Source organism: Rhipicephalus microplus, unplaced genomic scaffold, assembly GCF_043290135.1.
Source record: "Rhipicephalus microplus isolate Deutch F79 unplaced genomic scaffold, USDA_Rmic scaffold_64, whole genome shotgun sequence".
In the NCBI taxonomy this organism is placed as follows: Eukaryota; Metazoa; Arthropoda; class Arachnida; order Ixodida; family Ixodidae; genus Rhipicephalus; species Rhipicephalus microplus.
Window position 1 is genome coordinate 1,119,437 of NW_027464637.1, and position 22,979 is coordinate 1,142,415.

Consider the following 22,979-nt stretch of genomic DNA (forward strand, 5'->3'; position numbering starts at 1 on the left):
TGAGCGGTGTGTCGCTTTTTTCTTCTTTGCACTGATATCTTTGGAGAAGTGTCCTGACCATGGTGAGAATGGAGCACGACTGTCTCTGTGGCGCAATTGGCTAGTGCGTTAAGCTGTTAACCATAGGGTTGGAGGTTCGAACCCTCCCATGAGCGGTGTGTCTCTTTTTTTCTTTGCGCTGATACCTTTGGAAAAATGTTCTGATGGTGGTGAGAGTAGAAAACGACTGTCTCCGTGGTTCAATTCGCTAGTGCGTTGGGCTGTTAACCAAAAGGTTGGTGGTTCGAACCCTCTCATGAGCGGTGTGTCTCTTTTTTTCTTTGCGCTGATACCTTTGAAAAAATGTTCTGATGGTGGTGAGAGTGGAGCACGACTACCTCCGTGACGCAATTGGCTAGCGCATTCGGGTGTTGACCAAAAGTTTGAAGGTTCGAGCCCTCCCGAGAGCGGTGTGTCTCTTTTTTTTTGCGCTGATAGCTTTGGAGAAATGTTCTGACGGTGGTGAGAGTGGAGCACGACTGTCTTCGTTGCAGAATCGGCTAGCGCGATCAACTGTTATCCAAAAGGTTGGAGGTTCGAGCCCTCCCGAGAGCGGTGTGTCTCTTTTTTTTCTTTCCGCTGATAGCTTTGGAGAAATGTTCTGTCGGTGGTGAGAGTGGAGCACGACTGTCTCCGTGGCGCAATCTGCTAGTGCGTAGGCTGTTAAGCAAAAGGTTTGAGGTTCGAGCCCTCCTGAGAGCGGTGTGTCTCTTTTTTTTCTTTGCGCTTATAGCTTTGGAAAAATGTTCTGACGGTGGTGAGAGTGGCGCACGACTGTTTCCGTTGCAGAATTGGCTAGCGCGATCAACTGTTATCCAAAAGGTTGGAGGTTCGAGCCCTCCCGAGAGCGGTGTGTCTCTTTTTTTTTCTTTCCGCTGATAGCTTTGGAGAAATGTTCTAGGGGTGGGAAGAGTGGAGCACGACTGTCTCCGTGGCGCAATCTGCTAGTGCGTCGGCTGTTAACCAAAAGGTTGGAGATTCGAGCCCTCCCATGAGCGGTGTGTCGCTTTTTTTTCTTTGCACTGATATCTTTGTAGAAGTGTTCTGACCGTGGTGAGATTGGTGCACGACTGTCTCCATGGCGCAATTGGCTAGCGTGTTCGGCTGTTAACCAAAAGGTTGCAGGTTAAACCCTCCCATGAGCGGTGTGTCTCTTTTTTTCTTTGCGCTGATACCTTTGGAAAAATGTTCTGATGGTGGTTAGAGTAGAGCACGACTACCTCCATGACGCAATTGGCTAGCGCGTTCGGCTGTTAACCAAAAGGTTGGAGGTTCGAGCCCTCCCGAAAGCGGTGTGTCTCTTCTTTCTTTGCGCTGACAGCTATGGAGAAATGTTCCGACAGTGTTGAGAGTGGAGCACGACTGTCTCCGTGGCGCAACTGCTAGTGCGTCGGCTGTTAAGCAAAAGGTTGGAGCTTCGAGCCCTCCCAGGAGCAGTGTGTCGCTTTTTTTGTTTGCGATGATAGCCTTGGAGAAGCGTTCTGACGGTGGTGAGAGTGGAGCACGACTGTCTCTGTTGCGCAATTGGCTAGCGCGTTGGGCTGTTAACGAAAAGGTTGGAGGTTCGAACCCTCCCATGAGCGGTGTGTCTCTTTTTTTCTTTGCGCTGATACCTTTGGAAAAATGTTCTGATGGTGGTGAGAGGGGAGCACGACTACCTCCGTGACGCAATTGGCTAGCGCTTTCGGCTGTTAACCAAAAGGTTGGAGGTTCGAACCCTCCCAAAAGCGGTGTGTCTCTTTTTTTCTTTGCGCTGATACCTTTGGAAAAGTGTTCTGATTGTGGTGAAAGTGGAGCATGACTACCTCCGTGACGCAATTGGCTGGCGCGTTCGGCTGATAACCAAAAGGTTGGAGGTTCGAGCCCTCCCGAGAGCGGTGTGTCTCTTTTTTCTTTGCGCTGACAGCTATGGAGAAATGTTCCGACAGTGGTGAGAGTGGAGCACGACTGTCTCCGTGGCACAATCTGCTAGTTCGTCGGCCGTTAATCAAAAGGTTGGAGGTTTGAGCCCTCCCCGGGAGCAGCGTGTCGCTTTTTTTCTTTGCGCTGATAGCTTTGGAGAAACGTTCTGATGGTGGTGAGAGTGGAGCGCGGTTGGGTCCGTGGTGCAATGGCTAGCGCGATTGGCTGTTAACCAAAAGGTTGGAGGTTCGAGCCCTCCAATTAGCGGTGTGTCGCTTTTGTTTTCTTTGCACTGATATCTTTGAAGAAGTGTTCTGACCATGGTGAGAGTGGAGCACGACTGTCTCTGTGGCGCAATTAGCTAGCGCGTTAAGCTGTTAACCATAAGGTTGGAGGTTCGAACCCTCCCATGAGCGGTGTGTCTCATTTTTTCTTTGCGCTGATACCTTTGGAAAAATGTTCTGATGGTGGTGACAGTGGAAAACGACTGTCTCCATGGTTCAATTCGCTAGCGCGTTGGGCTGTTAACCAAAAGGTTGGAGGTTCGAACCCTCCCATGAGCGGTGTGTCTCTTTTTTTCTTTGCGCTGATACCTTTGGAAAAATGTTCTGATGGTGGTGAGAGTAGAGCACGACTACCTCCATGACGCAATTGGCTAGCGCGTTCGGCTGTTAACCAAAAGGTTGGAGGTTCGAGCCCTCCCGAAAGCGGTGTGTCTCTTTTTTTCTTTGCGCTGATAGCTTTGGAGAAATGTTCTGGCGGTGGTGAGAGTGGAGCACGACTGTCTCCGTGGCGCAATCTGCTAGTGCGTCGGCTGTTAAGCAAAAGGTTTGAGGTTCGAACCCTCCTGAGAGCGGTGTGTCTCTTTTTTTTCTTTGCGCTGATAGCTTTGGAGAAATGTTCTGACGGTGGTGAGAGTGGCGCACGACTGTTTCCGTTGCAGAATCGGCTAGCGCGATCAACTGTTATGCAAAAGGTTGGAGGTTCGAGCCCTCCCGAGAGCGGTGTGTCTCTTTTTTTTTCTTTGCGCTGATAGCTTTGGAGAAATGTTCTGACGGTGGTGAAAGTGGAGCATGACTACCTCCGTGACGCAATTGGCTGGCGCGTTCGGCTGATAACCAAAAGGTTGGAGGTTCGAGCCCTCCCGAGAGCGGTGTGTCTCTTTTTTCTTCGCGCTGACAGCTATAGAGAAATGTTCCGACAGTGGTGAGAGTGGAGCACGACTGTCTCCGTGGCACAATCTGCTAGTTCGTCGGCCGTTAATCAAAAGGTTGGAGGTTTGAGCCCTCCCCGGGAGCAGCGTGTCGCGTTTTTTCTTTGCGCTGATAGCTTTGGAGAAACGTTCTGATGGTGGTGAGAGTGGACCGCGGTTGGGTCCGTGGTGCAATGGCTAGCGCGATCGGCTGTTAACCAAAAGGTTGGAGGTTCTAGCCCTCCTATGAGCGGTGTGTCACTTTTTTTCTTTGCACTGATATCTTTGAAGAAGTGTTCTGACTGTCGTGAGAGTGGAGCACGACTGTCTCTGGGGCGCAATTGGCTAGCGCGTTAAGCTATTAACCATAAGGTTGGAGGTTCGAACCCTCCCATGAGCGGTGTGTCTCTTTTTTTCTTTGCGCTGATACCTTTGGAAAAATGTTCTGATCGTGGTGAGAGTGGAAAACGACTGTCTCCATGGTGCGATTCGCTAGCGCGTTGGGCTGTTAACCAAAAGGTTGGAGGTTCGAACACTCCCATGAGCAGTGTGCCGCTTTTATTTCTTTGCACTGATATCTTTGTAGAAGTGTTCTGACCGTGGTGCGAGTGGAGCACGACTGTGTCCGTGGCGCAATTGGTTAGCGCGTTCGGCTGTTAACCAAAAGGTGGGAGGTTCGAGCCCTCCCCCGAGCGGTGTGTCTCTTTTTTTCTTTGCGCTGATACCTTTGGAAAAATGTTCTGATGGTGGTGAGAGTGGAGCACGACTACCTCCGTGACGCAATTGGCTAGCGCGTTCGGCTGTTGACCAAAAGTTTGGAGGTTCGAGCCCTCCCGAGAGCGGTGTGTCTCTTTTTTTTTTCTTTGCGCTGATAGCTTTGGAGAAATGTTCTGACGGTGGTAAAAGTGGAGCAAGGCTGTCTCCGTGGCGCAATCTGCTAGTGCGTCGGCTGTTAACCAAAAGGTTGGAGGTTCAAGCCCTCCCATGAGCGGTGTGCCGCTTTTTTTTCTTTGCACTGATATCTTTGTAGAAGTGTTCTGACCGTGGTGAGAGTGGAGCACGACTGTGTCCGTGGCGCAATTGGTTAGCGCGTTCGGCTGTTAACCAAAAGGTTGGAGGCTCGAGCCCTCCCCCGAGCGGTGTGTCTCTTTTTTTCTTTGCGCTGATACCTTTGGAAAAATGTTCTGATGGTGGTGAGAGTGGAGCACGACTACCTCCGTGACGCAATTGGATAGCGCGTTCAGCTGTTGACCAAAAGTTTGGAGGTTCGAGCCCCCCCGAGAGCGGTGTGTCTCTTTTTTTTTCTTTGCGCTGATAGCTTTGGAGAAATGTTCTGACGGTGGTAAAAGTGGAGCAAGGCTGTCTCCGTGGCGCAATCTGCTAGTGCGTCGGCTGTTAACCAAAAGGTTGGAGGTTCAAGCCCTCCCATGAGCGGTGTGCCGCTTTTTTTTCTTTGCACTGATATCTTTGTAGAAGTGTTCTGACCGTGGTGAGAGTGGAGCACGACTGTGTCCGTGGCGCAATTGGTTTGCGCGTTCGGCTGTTAACCAAAAGGTTGGAGGTTCGAGCCCTCCCCCGAGCGGTGTGTCGCTTTTTTTTCTTTGCACTTATATCTTTGGAGAAATGTTCTGACGGTGGTGAGAGTGGAGCACGACTGTCTCCGTGGGACGATTGGCTAGCGCGTTGGTCTGTTAACCAAAAGGATGGAGGTTCGAACCCTCCCAAAAGCGGTGTGTCTCTTTTTTTCTTTGCGCTGATACCTTTGGAAAAGTGTTCTGATTGTGGTGAAAGTGGAGCATGACTACCTCCATGACGCAATCGGCTGGCGCGTTCGGCTGATAACCAAAAGGTTGGAGGTTCGAGCCCTCCCGAGAACGGTGTGTCTCTTTTTTCTTTGCGCTGACAGCTATGGAGAAATGTTCCGACAGTGGTGAGAGTGGAGCACGACTGTCTCCGTGGCACAATCTGCTAGTTCGTCAGCCGTTAATCAAAAGGTTGGAGGTTTGAGCCCTCCCCGGGAGCAGCGTGTCGCTTTTTTTCTTTGCGCTGATAGCTTTGGAGAAACGTTCTGATGGTGGTGAGAGTGGACCGCGGTTGCGTCCGTGGTGCAATGGCTAGCGCGATCGGCTGTTAACCAAAAGGTTGGAGGTTCTAGCCCTCCTATGAGCGGTGTGTCACTTTTTTTCTTTGCACTGATATCTTTGAAGAAGTGTTCTGACTGTGGTGAGAGTGGAGCACGACTGTCTCTGGGGCGCAATTGGCTAGCGCGTTAAGCTATTAACCATAAGGTTGGAGGTTCGAACCCTCCCATGAGCGGTGTGTCTCTTTTTTTCTTTGCGCTGGTACCTTTGGAAAAATGTTCTGATCGTGGTGAGAGTGGAAAACGACTGTCTCCATGGTGCAATTCGCTAGCGCGTTGGGCTGTTAACCAAAAGGTTGGAGGTTCGAGCCCTCCCATGAGCGGTGTGTCTCTTTTTTTCTTTGCGCTGATACATTTGGAGAAATGTTCTGACAGTGGTGAGAGTGGAGCACGACTGTCTCCGTGGCGCAATCTGCTAGTGCGTCGGCTGTTAAGCAAAAGTTTTGAGGTTCGAGCCCTCCTGAGAGCGGTGTGTCTCTTTTTTTTTCTTTGCGCTGATAGCTTGGGAGAAATGTTCTGACGGCGGTGAGAGTGGCGCACGACTGTTTCCGTTGCAGAATCGGCTAGCGCGATCAACTGTTATCCAAAAGGTTGGAGGTTTGAGCCCTCCCGAGAGCGGTGTGTCTTCTTTTTTTTCTTTCCGCTGATAGCTTTGGAGAAATGTTCTAACGGTGGTGAGAGTGGAGCACGACTGTCTCCGTGGCGCAATTGGTTAGTGTGTTCGGCTGTTAACCAAAAGGTTGCAGGTTCAAACCCTCCCATGAGCGGTGTGTCTCCTTTTTTCTTTGCGCTGATAGCTTTGGAAAAATGTTCTGATGGTGGTGGGAGTAGAGCACGACTACCTCTATGACGCAATTGGCTAGCGCGTTCGGCTGTTAACCAAAAGGTTGGAGGTTCGAACTCTCCCGAAAGCGGTGTGTCTCTATTTTCTTTGCGCTGACAGCTATGGAGAAATGTTCCGACAGTGTTGAGAGTGGAGCACGACTGTCTCCGTGGCGCAACTGCTAGTGCGTCGGCTGTTAAGCAAAAGGTTGGAGGTTCGAGCCCTCCCAGGAGCTGTGTGTCGCTTTTTTTCTTTGCGCTGATAGCCTTGGAGAAACGTTCTGACTGTGGTGAGAGTGGAGCACGGCTGTCTCTGTTGCGCAATTGGCTAGCGCGTTGGGCTGTTAACGAAGAGGTTGGAGGTTCTAACCCTCCCATGAGCGGTGTGTCTCTTTTTTTCTTTGCGCTGATACCTTTGGAAAAAAGTTCTGATGGTGGTGAGAGTGGAGCACGACTATCTCCGGTACGCAATTGGCTAGCGCGTTCGGCTGTTAACCAAAAGGTTGGAGGTTCGAGCCCTCCCGAGAGCGGTGTGTCTTTTTTTCTTTGCGCTGATACATTTGGAGAAATGTTCTGACGGTGGTGAGAGTGGAGCACGACTGTCTCCGTGGCGCAATCTGCTAGTGCGTCGGCTGTTAAGCAAAAGTTTTGAGGTTCGAGCCCTCCTGAGAGCGGTGTGTCTCTTTTTTTTTCTTTGCGCTGATAGCTTTGGAGAAATGTTCTGATGGTGGTGAGAGTGGAGCACGACAACTTTCGTGATGCAATTGGCTAGCGCGTTCGGCTGTTAATCAAAATGTTGGAAGTTCGAGCCCTCCCGAGAGCGGTGTGCCCTTTTTTTTCTTTGCGCTGATAGCTTTGGAGAAATGTTCTGACGGTGGAGAGAGTGGAGCGCGACTGTCTCCATGGTGCAGTCTGCTAGTGCGTCGGCTGTTAAGCAAAAGGTTGGAGGTTCGAGCCCTCCCGGCAGCAGTGTGTCGCTTTTTTTCTTTGCGCTGATAGCTTTGGAGAAACGTTCTGATGGTGGTGAGAGTAGAGCGCAGTTGGGTCCGTGGCGCAATCTGCTAGTGCGCGGCTGTTAAGCAAAAGGTTGGAGGTTCGAGCCCTCCCATGAGCGGTGTGTCTCCTTTTTTCTTTGCGCTGATAGCTTTGGCAAAATGTTCTGATGGTGGTGGGAGTAGAGCACGACTACCTCTATGACGCAATTGGCTAGCGCGTTCGGCTGTTAACCAAAAGGTTGGAGGTTCGAACTCTCCCGAAAGCGGTGTGTCTCTATTTTCTTTGCGCTGACAGCTATGGAGAAATGTTCCGACAGTGTTGAGAGTGGAGCACGACTGTCTCCGTGGCGCAACTGCTAGTGCGTCGGCTGTTAAGCAAAAGGTTGGAGGTTCGAGCCCTCCCAGGAGCTGTGTGTCGCTTTTTTTCTTTGCGCTGATAGCCTTGGAGAAACGTTCTGACTGTGGTGAGAGTGGAGCACGACTGTCTCCGTGGGACGATTGGCTAGCGCGTTGGTCTGTTAACCAAAAGGATGGAGGTTCGAACCCTCCCAAAAGCGGTGTGTCTCTTTTTTTCTTTGCGCTGATACCTTTGGAAAAGGTTCTGATTGTGGTGAAAGTGGAGCATGACTACCTCCGTGATGCAATTGGCTGGCGCGTTCGGCTGATAACCAAAAGGTTGGAGGTTCGAGCCCTCCCGAGAGCGGTGTGTCTCTTTTTTCTTTGCGCTGACAGCTATGGAGAAATGTTCCGACAGTGGTGAGAGTGGAGCACGACTGTCTCCGTGGCACAGTCTGCTAGTTCGTCGGCCGTTAAGCAAAAGGTTGGAGGTTTGAGCCCTCCCCGGGAGCAGCGTGTCGCTTTTTTTCTTTGCGCTGATAGCTTTGGAGAAACGTTCTGATGGTGGTGAGAGTGGACCACGGTTGGGTCCGTGGTGATGTGGCTAGCGCGATCGGCTGTTAACCAAAAGGTTTGAGGTTCCAGACCTCCCATGAACGGTGTGTCGCTTTTTCTTCTTTGCACTGATATCTTTGGAGAAGTGTTCTGACCGTGGTGAGAGTGGAGCACGACTGTCTCTGTGGCGCAATCGGCTAGCGCGTTAAGCTGTTAACGGTGTGTCTCTTTTTTTCTTTGCGCTGTTACCTTTGGAAAAATGTTATGATGGTGGTGAGAGTGGAAAACGACTGTCTCCAAGGTGCAATTCGCTAGCGCGTTGGGCTGTTAACCAAAAGGTTGGAGTTTCGAACCCTCCCATGAGCGGTGTGTCTCTTTTTTTCTTTGCGCTGATACCTTTGAAAAAATGTTCTGATGGTGGTGAGAGTGGAGCACGACTACCTCCGTGACGCATTGGCAAGCGCATTCGGGTGTTGACCAAAAGTTTGGAGGTTCGAGCCCTCCCGAGAGCGGTGTGTCTCTTTTTTTCTTTGCGCTGATAGCTTTGGAGAACTGTTCCGACGGTGGTGAGAGTGTCGCACGACTGTCTCCGTGGCCCAATTTGCTAGTGCGTCGGCTTTTAAGCAAAAAGTTTGAGGTTCAAGCCCTCCCATGAGCGGTGTGTCTCTTTTTTTCTTTGCGCTGATACCATTGGAAAAATGTTCTGATGGTGTTGACAGTGGAGAACGACTACCTCCATGACGCAATTGGCTAGCGCGTTGGGCTGTTAACCGAAAGGTTGCAGGTTCGAACCCTCCCATGAGCGGTGTGTCTCCTTTTTTCTTTGCGCTGATACCTATGGAAAAATGTTCTGATGGTGGTGAGAGTAGAGCACGACTACCTCCATGACGCAATTGGCTAGCGCGTTCGGTTGTTAACCAAAAGGTTGGAGGTTCGAGCCCTCCCGAAAGCGGTGTGTCTCTTTTTTCTTTGCGCTGACAGCTATGGAGAAATGTTCCGACAGTGTTGAGAGTGGAGCACGACTGTCTCTCTGGCGCAACTGCTAGTGCGTCGGCTGTTAAGCAAAAGGTTGGAGGTTCGAGCCCTCCCAGGAGCTGTGTGTCGCTTTTTTTCTTTGCGCTGATAGCTTTGGACAAACGCTCTTACGGTGGTGAGAGTGGACCGTGGTTGGGTCCGTGGTGCAATGGCTAGCGCGATCGGCTGTTAACCAAAAGGTTGGAGGTTGTAGCCCTCCCATGAGCGGTGTGTCACTTTTTTTCTTTGCACTGATATTTTGAGGAAGTGTTGTGACCGTGATGAGAGTGGAGCACGACTGTATTGTGGGACGATTGGCTAGCGCGTTGGTCTGTTAACCAAAAGGATGGAGGTTTGAACCCTCCCATGAGCGGTGTGTTTTTTTTTCTTTGCGCTGATAGCTTTGGAAAAATGTTCTGTTGGTGGTGAGAGTGGAGCACGACTACCTCCGTGACGCAATTGGCTAGCTCGTTCGGCTGTTCACCGAAAGGTTGGAGGTTCGAGCCCTCCCATGAGCGGTGTGTCTCTTTTTTTCTTTGCGCTGATACTTTTGGAAAATTGTTCTGATGGTGGTGAGGTTAGAGCACGACTACCTCCGTGACGCAATTGGCTATCGGGTTCGGCTGCTAATCAAAAGGTTTGAGGTTCGAGCCCTCCCATGAGCGGTGTGTCGCTTTTTTTCTTTGCACTGATATCTTTGGAGAAGTGTTCTGACCATATTGAGAGTGGAGCACGACTGTCTCCGTGGCGCAATCTGCTAGTGCGTCGGCTGTTATCCAAAAGGTTGGAGGTTCGAGCCCTCCCATGAGCGGTGTGTCGCTTTTTTTTCTTTGCACTGATATCTTTGTAGAAGTGTTCTGACCGTGGTGAGAGTGGAGCACAACTGTCTCCATGGCGCAATTGGCTAGCGCGTTCAGCTGATAACCAAAAGGTTGGAGGTTCGAGCCCTCCCGAGAGCGGTGTGTCCCTTTTTTTCTTTGCACTGATATCTTAAAAGAAGTGTTGTGACCGTGATGAGAGTGGAGCACGACTGCTTTGTGGCGCAATTGGCTAGCGCGTTGGGCTGTTAACCAAAAGGTTGGAGGTTCGAACCCTCCCATGAGCGGTGTGTCGCTTTTTTCTTTGCGCTGATAGCTTTAGCGAAACGTTCTGACGCTGGTGAGAGTGGAGCACGACTGTCTCCGTGGCGCAATCTGCTAGTGCGTCGGCTGTTAACCAAAAGGTTGGAGGTTCGAGCCCTCCCATGAGCGGTGTGTCGATTTTTTTTCTTTGCACTGATATCTTTGTAGAAGTGTTCTGACCGTGGTGAGAGTGAAGCACGACTGTCTCCGTGGCGCAATTGGCTAGTGCGTTCGGCTGTTAACCAAAAGGTTGGAGGTTCGAGCCCTCCCACGAGCGGTGTGTCGCTTTTTTTCTTTGCACTGATATCTTTGGAGAAGTGTTCTGACCGTGGTGAGAGTGGAACACGACTGTCTCCGTGGGACGATTGGCGAGCGCGTTGGTCTGTTAACCGAAAGGATGGAGGTTCGAACCCTCCCAAAAGCGGTGTGTCTCTTTTTTTCTTTGCGATGATACCTTTGGAAAATTTTCTGATTGTGGTGAAAGTGGAGCATGACTACCTCCGTGACGCAATTGGCTAGCGCGTTCGGCTGATAACCAAAAGGTTGGAGGTTCGAGCCCTCCCGAGAGCGGTGTGTCCCTTTTTTCTTTGCGCTGACAGCTATGGAGAAATGTTCCGACAGTGGTGAGAGTGGAGCACGACTGTCTCCGTGGCTCAATCTGCTAGTTCGTCGGCTGTTAAGCAAAAGTTTGGAGGTTCGAGCCCTCCCCGGGAGCAGCGTGTCGCTTTTTTTCTTTGCGCTGATAGCTTTGGAGAAACGTTTTTACGGTGGTGAGAGTGGACCGCGGTTGGGTCCATGGTGCAATGGCTAGCGCGATCGGCTGTTAACCAAAAGGTTGGAGGTTCTAGCCCTCCCATGAGCGGTGTGTCACTTTTTTTCTTTGCACTGATATCTTTGAAGAAGTGTTGTGACCGTGATGAGAGTGGAGCAGGAACTGTCTCCATGGCGCAATTGGCTAGCGCGTTGGGCTGTTAACCAAAAGGCTGGAGGTTCGAACCCTCCCATGAGCGGTGTGTCTCTTTTTTTCTTTGCGCTGATACCTTTGGAAAAATGTTCTGATGGTGGTGAGATGAGAGCACGACTACCTCCATGACGCAATTGGCTAGCGCGTTCGGCTGTTAACCAAACGGTTGGAGGTTCGAGCCCTCCCAGGAGCGGTGTGTCTCTTTTTTCTTTGCGCTGACAGCTACGGAGAAATGTTCCGACAGTGTTGAGAGTGGAGCACGACTGTCTCCGTGGCGCAACTGCTAGTGCGTCGGCTGTTAAGCAAAAGGTTGGAGGTTCGAGCCCTCCCAGGAGCAGTGTGTCGCTTTTTTTCTTTGCGCTGATAGCCTTGGAGAAGCGTTCTGAGGGTGGTGAGAGTGGAGCACGACTGTCTCTGTTGCGCAATTGGCTAGCGCGTTGGGCTGTTAACGAAAAGGTTGGAGGTTCGAACCCTCCCATTAGCGGTGTGTCTCTTTTTTTCTTTGCACTGATATCTTTGGAGAAGTGTTCTGACCGTGGTGAAAGTGGAGCACGACTGTCTCCGTGCGACGATTGGCTAGTGCGTTGGTCTGTTAACCAAAAGGATGGAGGTTCGAACCCTCCTAAAAGCGGTGTGTCTCTTTTTTTCTTTGCGCAGATACCTTTGGAAAAAGGTTCTTATTGTGGTAAAAGTGGAGCATGACTACCTCCGTGACGCAATTGGCTAGCGCGATCGGCTGATAACCAAAAGGTTGGAGGTTCGAGCCCTCCCGAGAGCGGTGTGTCCCTTTTTTTCTTTGCACTCTATATCTTAAAAGAAGTGTTGTGACCGTGATGAGAGTGGAGCACGACTGCTTTGTGGCGCAATTGGCTAGCGCGTTGGGCTGTTAACCAAAAGGTTGGAGGTTCGAACCCTCCCATGAGCGGTGTGTCGCTTTTTTCTTTGCGCTGATAGCTTTAGAGAAACGTTCTGACGCTGGTGAGAGTGGAGCACGACTGTCTCCGTGGCGCAATCTGCTAGTGCGTCGGCTGTTAACCAAAAGGTTGGAGGTTCGAGCCCTCCCATGAGCGGTGTGTCGATTTTTTTTCTTTGCACTGATATCTTTGTAGAAGTGTTCTGACCGTGGTGAAAGTGAAGCACGACTGTCTCCGTGGCGCAATTGGCTAGTGCGTTCGGCTGTTAACCAAAAGGTTGGAGGTTCGAGCCCTCCCACGAGCGGTGTGTCGCTTTTTTTCTTTGCACTGATATCTTTGGAGAAGTGTTCTGACCGTGGTGAGAGTGGAACACGACTGTCTCCGTGGGACGATTGGCGAGCGCGTTGGTCTGTTAACCAAAAGGATGGAGGTTCGAACCCTCCCAAAAGCGGTGTGTCTCTTTTTTTCTTTGCGCTGATACCTTTGGAAAATTTTCTGATTGTGGTGAAAGTGGAGCATGACTACCTCCGTGACGCAATTGGCTAGCGCGTTCGGCTGATAACCAAAAGGTTGGAGGTTCGAGCCCTCCCGAGAGCGGTGTGTCCCTTTTTTCTTTGCGCTGACAGCTATGGAGAAATGTTCCGACAGTGGTGAGAGTGGAGCACGACTGTCTCCGTGGCTCAATCTGCTAGTTCGTCGGCTGTTAAGCAAAAGTTTGGAGGTTCGAGCCCTCCCCGGGAGCAGCGTGTCGCTTTTTTTCTTTGCGCTGATAGCTTTGGAGAAACGTTTTTACGGTGGTGAGAGTGGACCGCGGTTGGGTCCATGGTGCAATGGCTAGCGCGATCGGCTGTTAACCAAAAGGTTGGAGGTTCTAGCCCTCCCATGAGCGGTGTGTCACTTTTTTTCTTTGCACTGATATCTTTGAAGAAGTGTTGTGACCGTGATGAGAGTGGAGCAGGAACTGTCTCCATGGCGCAATTGGCTAGCGCGTTGGGCTGTTAACCAAAAGGCTGGAGGTTCGAACCCTCCCATGAGCGGTGTGTCTCTTTTTTTCTTTGCGCTGATACCTTTGGAAAAATGTACTGATGGTGGTGAGATGAGAGCACGACTACCTCCATGACGCAATTGGCTAGCGCGTTCGGCTGTTAACCAAACGGTTGGAGGTTCGAGCCCTCCCAGGAGCGGTGTGTCTCTTTTTTCTTTGCGCTGACAGCTACGGAGAAATGTTCCGACAGTGTTGAGAGTGGAGCACGACTGTCTCCGTGGCGCAACTGCTAGTGCGTCGGCTGTTAAGCAAAAGGTTGGAGGTTCGAGCCCTCCCAGGAGCAGTGTGTCGCTTTTTTTCTTTGCGCTGATAGCCTTGGAGAAGCGTTCTGAGGGTGGTGAGAGTGGAGCAGGAACTGTCTCCATGGCGCAATTGGCTAGCGCGTTGGGCTGTTAACCAAAAGGCTGGAGGTTCGAACCCTCCCATGAGCGGTGTGTCTCTTTTTTTCTTTGCGCTGATACCTTTGGAAAAATGTTCTGATGGTGGTGAGAGTAGAGCACGACTACCTCCATGACGCAATTGGCTAGCGCGTTCGGTTGTTAACCAAAAGGTTGGAGGTTCGAGCCCTCCCGAAAGCGGTGTGTCTCTTTTTTCTTTGCGCTGACAGCTATGGAGAAATGTTCCGACAGTGTTGAGAGTGGAGCACGACTGTCTCTCTGGCGCAACTGCTAGTGCGTCGGCTGTTAAGCAAAAGGTTGGAGGTTCGAGCCCTCCCAGGAGCTGTGTGTCGCTTTTTTTCTTTGCGCTGATAGCTTTGGACAAACGCTCTTACGGTGGTGAAAGTGGACCGTGGTTGGGTCCGTGGTGCAATGGCTAGCGCGATCGGCTGTTAACCAAAAGGTTGGAGGTTCTAGCCCTCCCATGAGCGGTGTGTCACTTTTTTTCTTTGCACTGATATTTTGAGGAAGTGTTGTGACCGTGATGAGAGTGGAGCACGACTGTATTGTGGGACGATTGGCTAGCGCGTTGGTCTGTTAACCAAAAGGATGGAGGTTTGAACCCTCCCATGAGCGGTGTGTTTTTTTTTCTTTGCGCTGATAGCTTTGGAAAAATGTTCTGTTGGTGGTGAGAGTGGAGCACGACTACCTCCGTGACGCAATTGGCTAGCTCGTTCGGCTGTTCACCGAAAGGTTGGAGGTTCGAGCCCTCCCATGAGCGGTGTGTCTCTTTTTTTCTTTGCGCTGATACCTTTGGAAAATTGTTCTGATGGTGGTGAGGTTAGAGCACGACTACCTCCGTGACGCAATTGGCTATCGGGTTCGGCTGCTAATCAAAAGGTTTGAGGTTCGAGCCCTCCCATGAGCGGTGTGTCGCTTTTTTTCTTTGCACTGATATCTTTGGAGAAGTGTTCTGACCATAGTGAGAGTGGAGCACGACTGTCTCCGTGGCGCAATCTGCTAGTGCGTCGGCTGTTATCCAAAAGGTTGGAGGTTCGAGCCCTCCCATGAGCGGTGTGTCGCTTTTTTTTCTTTGCACTGATATCTTTGTAGAAGTGTTCTGACCGTGGTGAGAGTGGAGCACAACTGTCTCCATGGCGCAATTGGCTAGCGCGTTCGGCTGTTAACCAAAAGGTTGGAGGTTCGAGCCCTCCCACGAGGTGTGTGTCGCTTTTTTTCTTTGCACTGATATCTTTGGAGAAGTGTTCTGACCGTGGTGAGAGTGGAACACGACTGTCTCCGTGGGACGATTGGCGAGCGCGTTGGTCTGTTAACCAAAAGGATGGAGGTTCGAACCCTCCCAAAAGCGGTGTGTCTCTTTTTTTCTTTGCGCTGATACCTTTGGAAAAATGTTCTGTTTGTGGTGAAAGTTGAGCATGACTACCTCCGTGACGCAATTGGCTAGCGCGTTCGGCTGATAACCAAAAGGTTGGAGGTTCGAGCCCTCCCGAGAGCGGTGTGTCCCTTTTTTTCTTTGCACTGATATCTTAAAAGAAGTGTTGTGACCGTGATGAGAGTGGAGCACGACTGCTTTGTGGCGCAATTGGCTAGCGCGTTGGGCTGTTAACCAAAAGGTTGGAGGTTCGAACCCTCCCATGAGCGGTGTGTCGCTTTTTTCTTTGCGCTGATAGCTTTAGAGAAACGTTCTGACGCTGGTGAGAGTGGAGCACGACTGTCTCCGTGGCGCAATCTGCTAGTGCGTCGGCTGTTAACCAAAAGGTTGGAGGTTCGAGCCCTCCCATGAGCGGTGTGTCGATTTTTTTTCTTTGCACTGATATCTTTGTAGAAGTGTTCTGACCGTGGTGAGAGTGAAGCACGACTGTCTCCGTGGCGCAATTGGCTAGTGCGTTCGGCTGTTAACCAAAAGGTTGGAGGTTCGAGCCCTCCCACGAGCGGTGTGTCGCTTTTTTTCTTTGCACTGATATCTTTGGAGAAGTGTTCTGACCGTGGTGAGAGTGGAACACGACTGTCTCCGTGGGACGATTGGCGAGCGCGTTGGTCTGTTAACCAAAAGGATGGAGGTTCGAACCCTCCCAAAAGCGGTGTGTCTCTTTTTTTCTTTGCGCTGATACCTTTGGAAAATTTTCTGATTGTGGTGAAAGTGGAGCATGACTACCTCCGTGACGCAATTGGCTAGCGCGTTCGGCTGATAACCAAAAGGTTGGAGGTTCGAGCCCTCCCGAGAGCGGTGTGTCCCTTTTTTCTTTGCGCTGACAGCTATGGAGAAATGTTCCGACAATGGTGAGAGTGGAGCACGACTGTCTCCGTGGCTCAATCTGCTAGTTCGTCGGCTGTTAAGCAAAAGTTTGGAGGTTCGAGCCCTCCCCGGGAGCAGCGTGTCGCTTTTTTTCTTTGCGCTGATAGCTTTGGAGAAACGTTTTTACGGTGGTGAGAGTGGACCGCGGTTGGGTCCGTGGTGCAATGGCTAGCGCGATCGGCTGTTAACCAAAAGGTTGGAGGTTCTAGCCCTCCCATGAGCGGTGTGTCACTTTTTTTCTTTGCACTGATATCTTTGAAGAAGTGTTGTGACCGTGATGAGAGTGGAGCAGGAACTGTCTCCATGGCGCAATTGGCTAGCGCGTTGGGCTGTTAACCAAAAGGCTGGAGGTTCGAACCCTCCCATGAGCGGTGTGTCTCTTTTTTTCTTTGCGCTGATACCTTTGGAAAAATGTTCTGATGGTGGTGAGATGAGAGCACGACTACCTCCATGACGCAATTGGCTAGCGCGTTCGGCTGTTAACCAAACGGTTGGAGGTTCGAGCCCTCCCAGGAGCGGTGTGTCTCTTTTTTCTTTGCGCTGACAGCTACGGAGAAATGTTCCGACAGTGTTGAGAGTGGAGCACGACTGTCTCCGTGGCGCAACTGCTAGTGCGTCGGCTGTTAAGCAAAAGGTTGGAGGTTCGAGCCCTCCCAGGAGCAGTGTGTCGCTTTTTTTCTTTGCGCTGATAGCCTTGGAGAAGCGTTCTGAGGGTGGTGAGAGTGGAGCACGACTGTCTCTGTTGCGCAATTGGCTAGCGCGTTGGGCTGTTAACGAAAAGGTTGGAGGTTCGAACCCTCCCATTAGCGGTGTGTCTCTTTTTTTCTTTGCACTGATATCTTTGGAGAAGTGTTCTGACCGTGGTGAGAGTGGAGCACGACTGTCTCCGTGCGACGATTGGCTAGTGCGTTGGTCTGTTAACCAAAAGGATGGAGGTTCGAACCCTCCTAAAAGCGGTGTGTCTCTTTTTTTCTTTGCGCTGATACCTTTGGAAAAATGTTCTTATTGTGGTAAAAGTGGAGCATGACTACCTCCGTGACGCAATTGGCTAGCGCGATCGGCTGATAACCAAAAGGTTGGAGGTTCGAGCCCTCCCGAGAGCGGTGTGTCTCTTTTTTCTTTGCGCTGACAGCTATAGAGAAATGTTCATCCAGTGGTGAGAGTGGAGCACGACTGTCTCCGTGGCACAATCTGCTAGTTCGTCGGCTGTTAAGCAAAAGGTTGGAGGTTCGAGCCCTCCCCGGGAGCAGCGTGTGGCTTTTTTTCTTTGCGCTGATAGCTTTGGAGAAACGTTCTAACGATGGTGAGAGTGGACCGCGGTTGGGTCCGTGGTGCAATGTCTAGCGCGATCGGGTGTTAACCAAAAGGTTGGAGGTTCGAACCCTCCCATTAGCGGTGTGTCTCTGTTTTTCTTTGCACTGATATCTTTGAAGAAGTGTTCTGACCGTGGTGAGAGTGGAGCACGACTGTCTCTGTGGCGCAATTGGCTAGCGCGTTAAGCTGTTAACCATAAGGTTGGAGGTTCGAACCCTCCCATGAGCGGTGTGTCTCTTTTTTTCTTTGCGCTGATACCTTTGGAAGAATGTTCTGATGGTGGTGAGAGTGGAGCACGACTGTCTCTGTGGCGCAATTGGCTAGCGCGTTAAGCTGTTAACCAAAAGGTTGGAGATTCGAGCCCTCCCGTGAGCGGTGTGTCGCTTTTTTTTCTTTGCACTGATATCTTTGTAGAAGTGTTCTGACCGTGGTGAGAGTGGAGCACGACTGTCTCCGTGGCGCAATTGCCTAGCGTGTTCGGCTGTTAACCAAAAGGTTGCAGGTTCGAACCCTTCCATGAGCGGTGTGTCTCTTTTTTTCTTTGCGCTGATACCTTTGGAAAAATGTTCTGATGGTGGTGAGAGTAGAGCACGACTACCTCCATGACGCGATTGGCTAGCGCGTTCGGCTGTTAACCAAAAGGTTGGAGGTTCGAGCCCTCCCGAAAGCGGTGTGTCTCTTTTTTTTTGCGCTGACAGCTATGGAGAAATGTTCCGACAGTGTTGAGAGTGGAGAACGAATGTCTCCGTGGCGCAACTGCTAGTAAGTTGGCTTTTAAGCAAAAGGTTGGAGGTTCGAGCCCTGCCAGGAGCAGTGTGTCGCTTTTTTTCTTTGCGCTGATAGCCTTGGAGAAACGTTCTGACTGTGGTGAGAGTGGAGCACGACTGTCTCTTTGCGCAATTGGCTAGCGCGTTGGGCTGTTAACGAAAAGGTTGGAGGTTCGAACCCTCCCATGAGCGGTGTGTCTCTTTTTTTCTTTGCGCTGATACCTTTGGAAAAAAGTTCTGATGGTGGTGAGAGTGGAGCACGACTACCTCCGTGACGCAATTGGCTAGCGCGTTTGGCTGTTAACCAAAAGGTTGGAGGTTCGAGCCCTCCCGAAAGCGGTGTGTCTCTTTTTTCTTTGCGCTGACAGCTATGGAGAAATGTTCCGACAGTGTTGAGAGTGGAGCACGACTGTCTCTCTGGCGCAACTGCTAGTGCGTCGGCTGTTAAGCAAAAGGTTGGAGGTTCGAGCCCTCCCAGGAGCTGTGTGTCGCTTTTTTTCTTTGCGCTGATAGCTTTGGACAAACGCTCTTACGGTGGTGAGAGTGGACCGTGGTTGGGTCCGTGGTGCAATGGCTAGCGCGATCGGCTGTTAACCAAAAGGTTGGAGGTTCTAGCCCTCCCATGAGCGGTGTGTCACTTTTTTTCTTTGCACTGATATTTTGAGGAAGTGTTGTGACCGTGATGAGAGTGGAGCACGACTGTATTGTGGGACGATTGGCTAGCGCGTTGGTCTGTTAACCAAAAGGATGAAGGTTTGAACCCTCCCATGAGCGGTGTGTTTTTTTTCTTTGCGCTGATAGCTTTGGAAAAATGTTCTGTTGGTGGTGAGAGTGGAGCACGACTACCTCCGTGACGCAATTGGCTAGCTCGTTCGGCTGTTCACCGAAAGGTTGGAGGTTCGAGCCCTCCCATGAGCGGTGTGTCTCTTTTTTTCTTTGCGCTGATACCTTTGGAAAATTGTTCTGATGGTGGTGAGAGTAGAGCACGACTACCTCCGTGACGCAATTGGCTATCGGGTTCGGCTGCTAATCAAAAGGTTTGAGGTTCGAGCCCTCCCATGAGCGGTGTGTCGCTTTTTTTCTTTGCACTGATATCTTTGGAGAAGTGTTCTGACCATAGTGAGAGTGGAGCACGACTGTCTCCGTGGCGCAATCTGCTAGTGCGTCGGCTGTTATCCAAAAGGTTGGAGGTTCGAGCCCTCCCATGAGCGGTGTGTCGCTTTTTTTTCTTTGCACTGATATCTTTGTAGAAGTGTTCTGACCGTGGTGAGAGTGGAGCACAACTGTTTCCATGGCGCAATTGGCTAGCGCGTTCGGCTGTTAACCAAAAGGTTGGAGGTTCGAGCCCTCCCACGAGGTGTGTGTCGCTTTTTTTTCTTTGCACTGATATCTTTGGAGAAGTGTTCTGACCGTGGTGAGAGTGGAACACGACTGTCTCCGTGGGACGATTGGCGAGCGCGTTGGTCTGTTAACCAAAAGGATGGAGGTTCGAACCCTCCCATGAGCGGTGTGTCTCTTTTTTTCTTTGCGCTGATACCTTTGGAAAAATGTTCTGATGGTGGTGAGATGAGAGCACGACTACCTCCATGACGCAATTGGCTAGCGCGTTCGGCTGTTAACCAAACGGTTGGAGGTTCGAGCCCTCCCAGGAGCGGTGTGTCTCTTTTTTCTTTGCGCTGACAGCTACGGAGAAATGTTCCGACAGTGTTGAGAGTGGAGCACGACTGTCTCCGTGGCGCAACTGCTAGTGCGTCGGCTGTTAAGCAAAAGGTTGGAGGTTCGAGCCCTCCCAGGAGCAGTGTGTCGCTTTTTTTCTTTGCGCTGATAGCCTTGGAGAAGCGTTCTGAGGGTGGTGAGAGTGGAGCACGACTGTCTCTGTTGCGCAATTGGCTAGCGCGTTGGGCTGTTAACGAAAAGGTTGGAGGTTCGAGCCCTCCCGAAAGCGGTGTGTCTCTTTTTTCTTTGCGCTGACAGCTATGGAGAAATGTTCCGACAGTGTTGAGAGTGGAGCACGAATGTCTCCGTGGCGCAACTGCTAGTAAATTGGCTTTTAAGCAAAAGGTTGGAGGTTCGAGCCCTGCCAGGAGCAGTGTGTCGCTTTTTTTCTTTGCGCTGATAGCCTTGGAGAAACGTTCTGACTGTGGTGAGAGTGGAGCACGACTGTCTCTTTGCGCAATTGGCTAGCGCGTTGGGCTGTTAACGAAAAGGTTGGAGGTTCGAACCCTCCCATGAGCGGTGTGTCTCTTTTTTTCTTTGCGCTGATACCTTTGGAAAAAAGTTCTGATGGTGGTGAGAGTGGAGCACGACTACCTCCGTGACGCAATTGGCTAGCGCGTTTGGCTGTTAACCAAAAGGTTGGAGGTTCGAGCCCTCCCGAGAGCGGTGTGTCTCTTTTTTTTCTTTGCGCTGATAGCTTTGGAGAAATGTTCTGATGGTGGTGAGAGTGGAGCAGGACTACTTCCGTGATGCAATTGGCTAGCGCGTTCGGCTGTTAATCAAAAGGTTGGAAGTTCAAGCCCTCCCGAGAGCGGTGTGTCTCTTTTTTTTTCTTTGCGCTGATAGCTTTGGAGAAATGTTCTGACGGTGGTGAGAGTGGAGCGCGACTGTCTCCGTGGCGCAGTCTGCTAGTGCGTCGGCTGTTAAGCAAAAGGTTGGAGGTTCGAGCCCTCCCGGGAGCAGTGTGTCGCTTTTTTACTTTGCGCTGATAGCTTTGGAGAAACGTTCTGACCGTGGTGAGAGTGAAGCACGACTGTCTCCGTGGCGCAATTGGCTAGCGCCTTCGGCTGTTAACCAAAAGGTTGGACGTTCGAGCCCTCCCACGAGCGGTGTGTCGCTTTTTTTTTCTTTGCACTGATATCTTTGTAGAAGTGTTCTGACCGTGGTGAGAGTGGAGCAAGACTGTCTCCGTGGGACGATTGGCTAGCGCGTTGGTCTGTTAACCAAAAGGATGGAGGTTCGAACCCTCCCAAAAGCGGTGTGTCTCTTTTTTTCTTTGCGCTGATACCTTTGGAAAAATGTTCTGTTTGTGGTGAAAGTTGAGCATGACTACCTCCTTGACGCAATTGGCTAGCGCGTTCGGCTGATAACCAAAAGGTTGGAGGTTCGAGCCCTCCCGAGAGCGGTGTGTCCCTTTTTTTCTTTGCACTGATATTTTAAAAGAAGTGTTGTGACCGTGATGAGAGTGGAGCACGACTGTTTTGTGGCGCAATTGGCTAGCGCGTTGGGCTGTTAACCAAAAGGTTGGAGGTTCGAACCCTCCCATGAGCGGTGTGTCTCTTTTTTTCTTTGCGCTGATACCTTTGGAAAAATGTTCTGATGGTGGTGAGAGTGGAGCATGACTACCTCCGTGACGCAATTGGCTAGCGCGTTCGGCTGTTAATCGAAAGGTTGGAGGTTCGAGCCCTCCCTGGAGCAGTGTGTCGCTTTTTTCTTTGCGCTGATAGCTTTAGAGAAACGTTCTGACGCTTGTGAGAGTGGAGCACGACTGTCTCCGTGGCGCAATCTGCTAGTGCGTCGGCTGTTAACCAAAAGGTTGGAGGTTCGAGCCCTCGCATGAGCGGTGTGTCGCTTTTTTTTCTTTGCACTGATATCTTTGTAAAGTGTTCTGACCGTGGTGAGAGTGAAGCACGACTGTCTCCGTGGCGCAATTGGCTAGTGCGTTCGGCTGTTAACCTAAAGGTTGGAGGTTCGAGCCCTCCCACGAGCGGTGTGTCGCTTTTTTTTCTTTGCACTGATATCTTTGGAGAAGTGTTCTGACCGTGGTGAGAGTGGAACACGACTGTCTCCGTGGGACGATTGGCGAGCGCGTTGGTCTGTTAACCAAAAGGATGGAGGTTCGAACCCTCCCAAAAGCGGTGTGTCTCTTTTTTTCTTTGCGCTGACAGCTATGGAGAAATGTTCCGACAGTGGTGAGAGTGGAGCACGACTGTCTCCGTGGCTCAATCTGCTAGTTCGTCGGCTGTTAGGCAAAAGGTTGGAGGTTCGAGCCCTCCCCGGGAGCAGCGTGTCGCTTTTTTTCTTTGCGCTGATAGCTTTGGAGAAACGTTTTTACGGTGGTGAGAGTGGACCGCGGTTGGGTCCGTGGTGCAATGGCTAGCGCGATCGGCCGTTAACCAAAAGGTTGGAGGTTCTAGCCCTCCCATGAGCGGTGTGTCACTTTTTTTCTTTGCACTGATATCTTTGAAGAAGTGTTGTGACCGTGATGAGAGTGGAGCAGGAACTGTCTCAATGGCGCAATTGGCTAGCGCGTTGGGCTGTTAACCAAAAGGCTGGAGGTTCGAACCCTCCCATGAGCGGTGTGTCCCTTTTTTTCTTTGCGCTGATACCTTTGGAAAAATGTTCTGATGGTGGTGAGATGAGAGCACGACTACCTCCATGACGCAATTGGCTAGCGCGTTCGGCTGTTAACCAAACGGTTGGAGGTTCGAGCCCTCCCAGGAGCGGTGTGTCTCTTTTTTTCTTTGCGCTGATACCTTTGGAAAAATGTTCTTATTGTGGTGAAAGTGGAGCATGACTACCTCCGTGACGCAATTGGCTAGCGCGTTCGGCTGATAACCAAAAGGTTGGAGGTTCGAGCCCTCCCGAGAGCGGTGTGTCTCTTTTTTCTTTGCGCTGACAGCTATAAAGAAATGTTCCGACAGTGGTGAGAGTGGAGCACGACTGTCTCCGTGGCACAATCTGCTAGTTCGTCGGCTGTTAAGCAAAAGGTTGGAGGTTCGAGCCCTCCCCGGGAGCAGCGTGTCGCTTTTTTTCTTTGCGCTGATAGCTTTGGAGAAACGTTCTAACGATAGTGAGAGTGGACCGCGGTTGGGTCCCTGGTGCAATGTCTAGCGCGATCAATGTCTAGCGCGTTGGGCTGTTAACCAAAAGGTTGGAGGTTCGAACCCTCCCATGAGCGGTGTGTCTCTTTTTTTCTTTGCGCTGATACCTTTGGAAAAATGTTCTGATGGTGGTGAGAGTGGAGCATGACTACCTCCGTGACGCTATTGGCTAGCGCGTTCGGCTGTTAATCGAAAGGTTGGAGGTTCGAGCCCTCCCAGGAGCAGTGTGTCGCTTTTTTCTTTGCGCTGATAGCTTTAGAGAAACGTTCTGACGCTGGTGAGAGTGGAGCGCGGTTGGGTCCGTGGTGCAATGGCTAGCGCGATCGGCTGTTAACCAAAAGGTTG

The 22,979-nt window shown here is 51.1% G+C and overlaps 3 non-coding genes across 3 annotated transcripts; all 3 read left to right on the forward strand.

Annotated features, from left to right (window-relative positions):
- The first annotated feature begins 10,027 nt into the window (after positions 1-10,027).
- TRNAN-GUU (transfer RNA asparagine (anticodon GUU)) lies at positions 10,028-10,100 on the forward strand. Its single transcript has one exon. It is a non-coding gene; the product is annotated as a tRNA-Asn (tRNA).
- Positions 10,101-11,932: 1,832 nt separating this feature from the next.
- On the forward strand, positions 11,933-12,005 carry TRNAN-GUU (transfer RNA asparagine (anticodon GUU)). Its single transcript has one exon. It is a non-coding gene; the product is annotated as a tRNA-Asn (tRNA).
- Positions 12,006-15,005: 3,000 nt separating this feature from the next.
- TRNAN-GUU (transfer RNA asparagine (anticodon GUU)) lies at positions 15,006-15,078 on the forward strand. Its single transcript has one exon. It is a non-coding gene; the product is annotated as a tRNA-Asn (tRNA).
- The last annotated feature ends 7,901 nt before the right edge of the window (positions 15,079-22,979 follow it).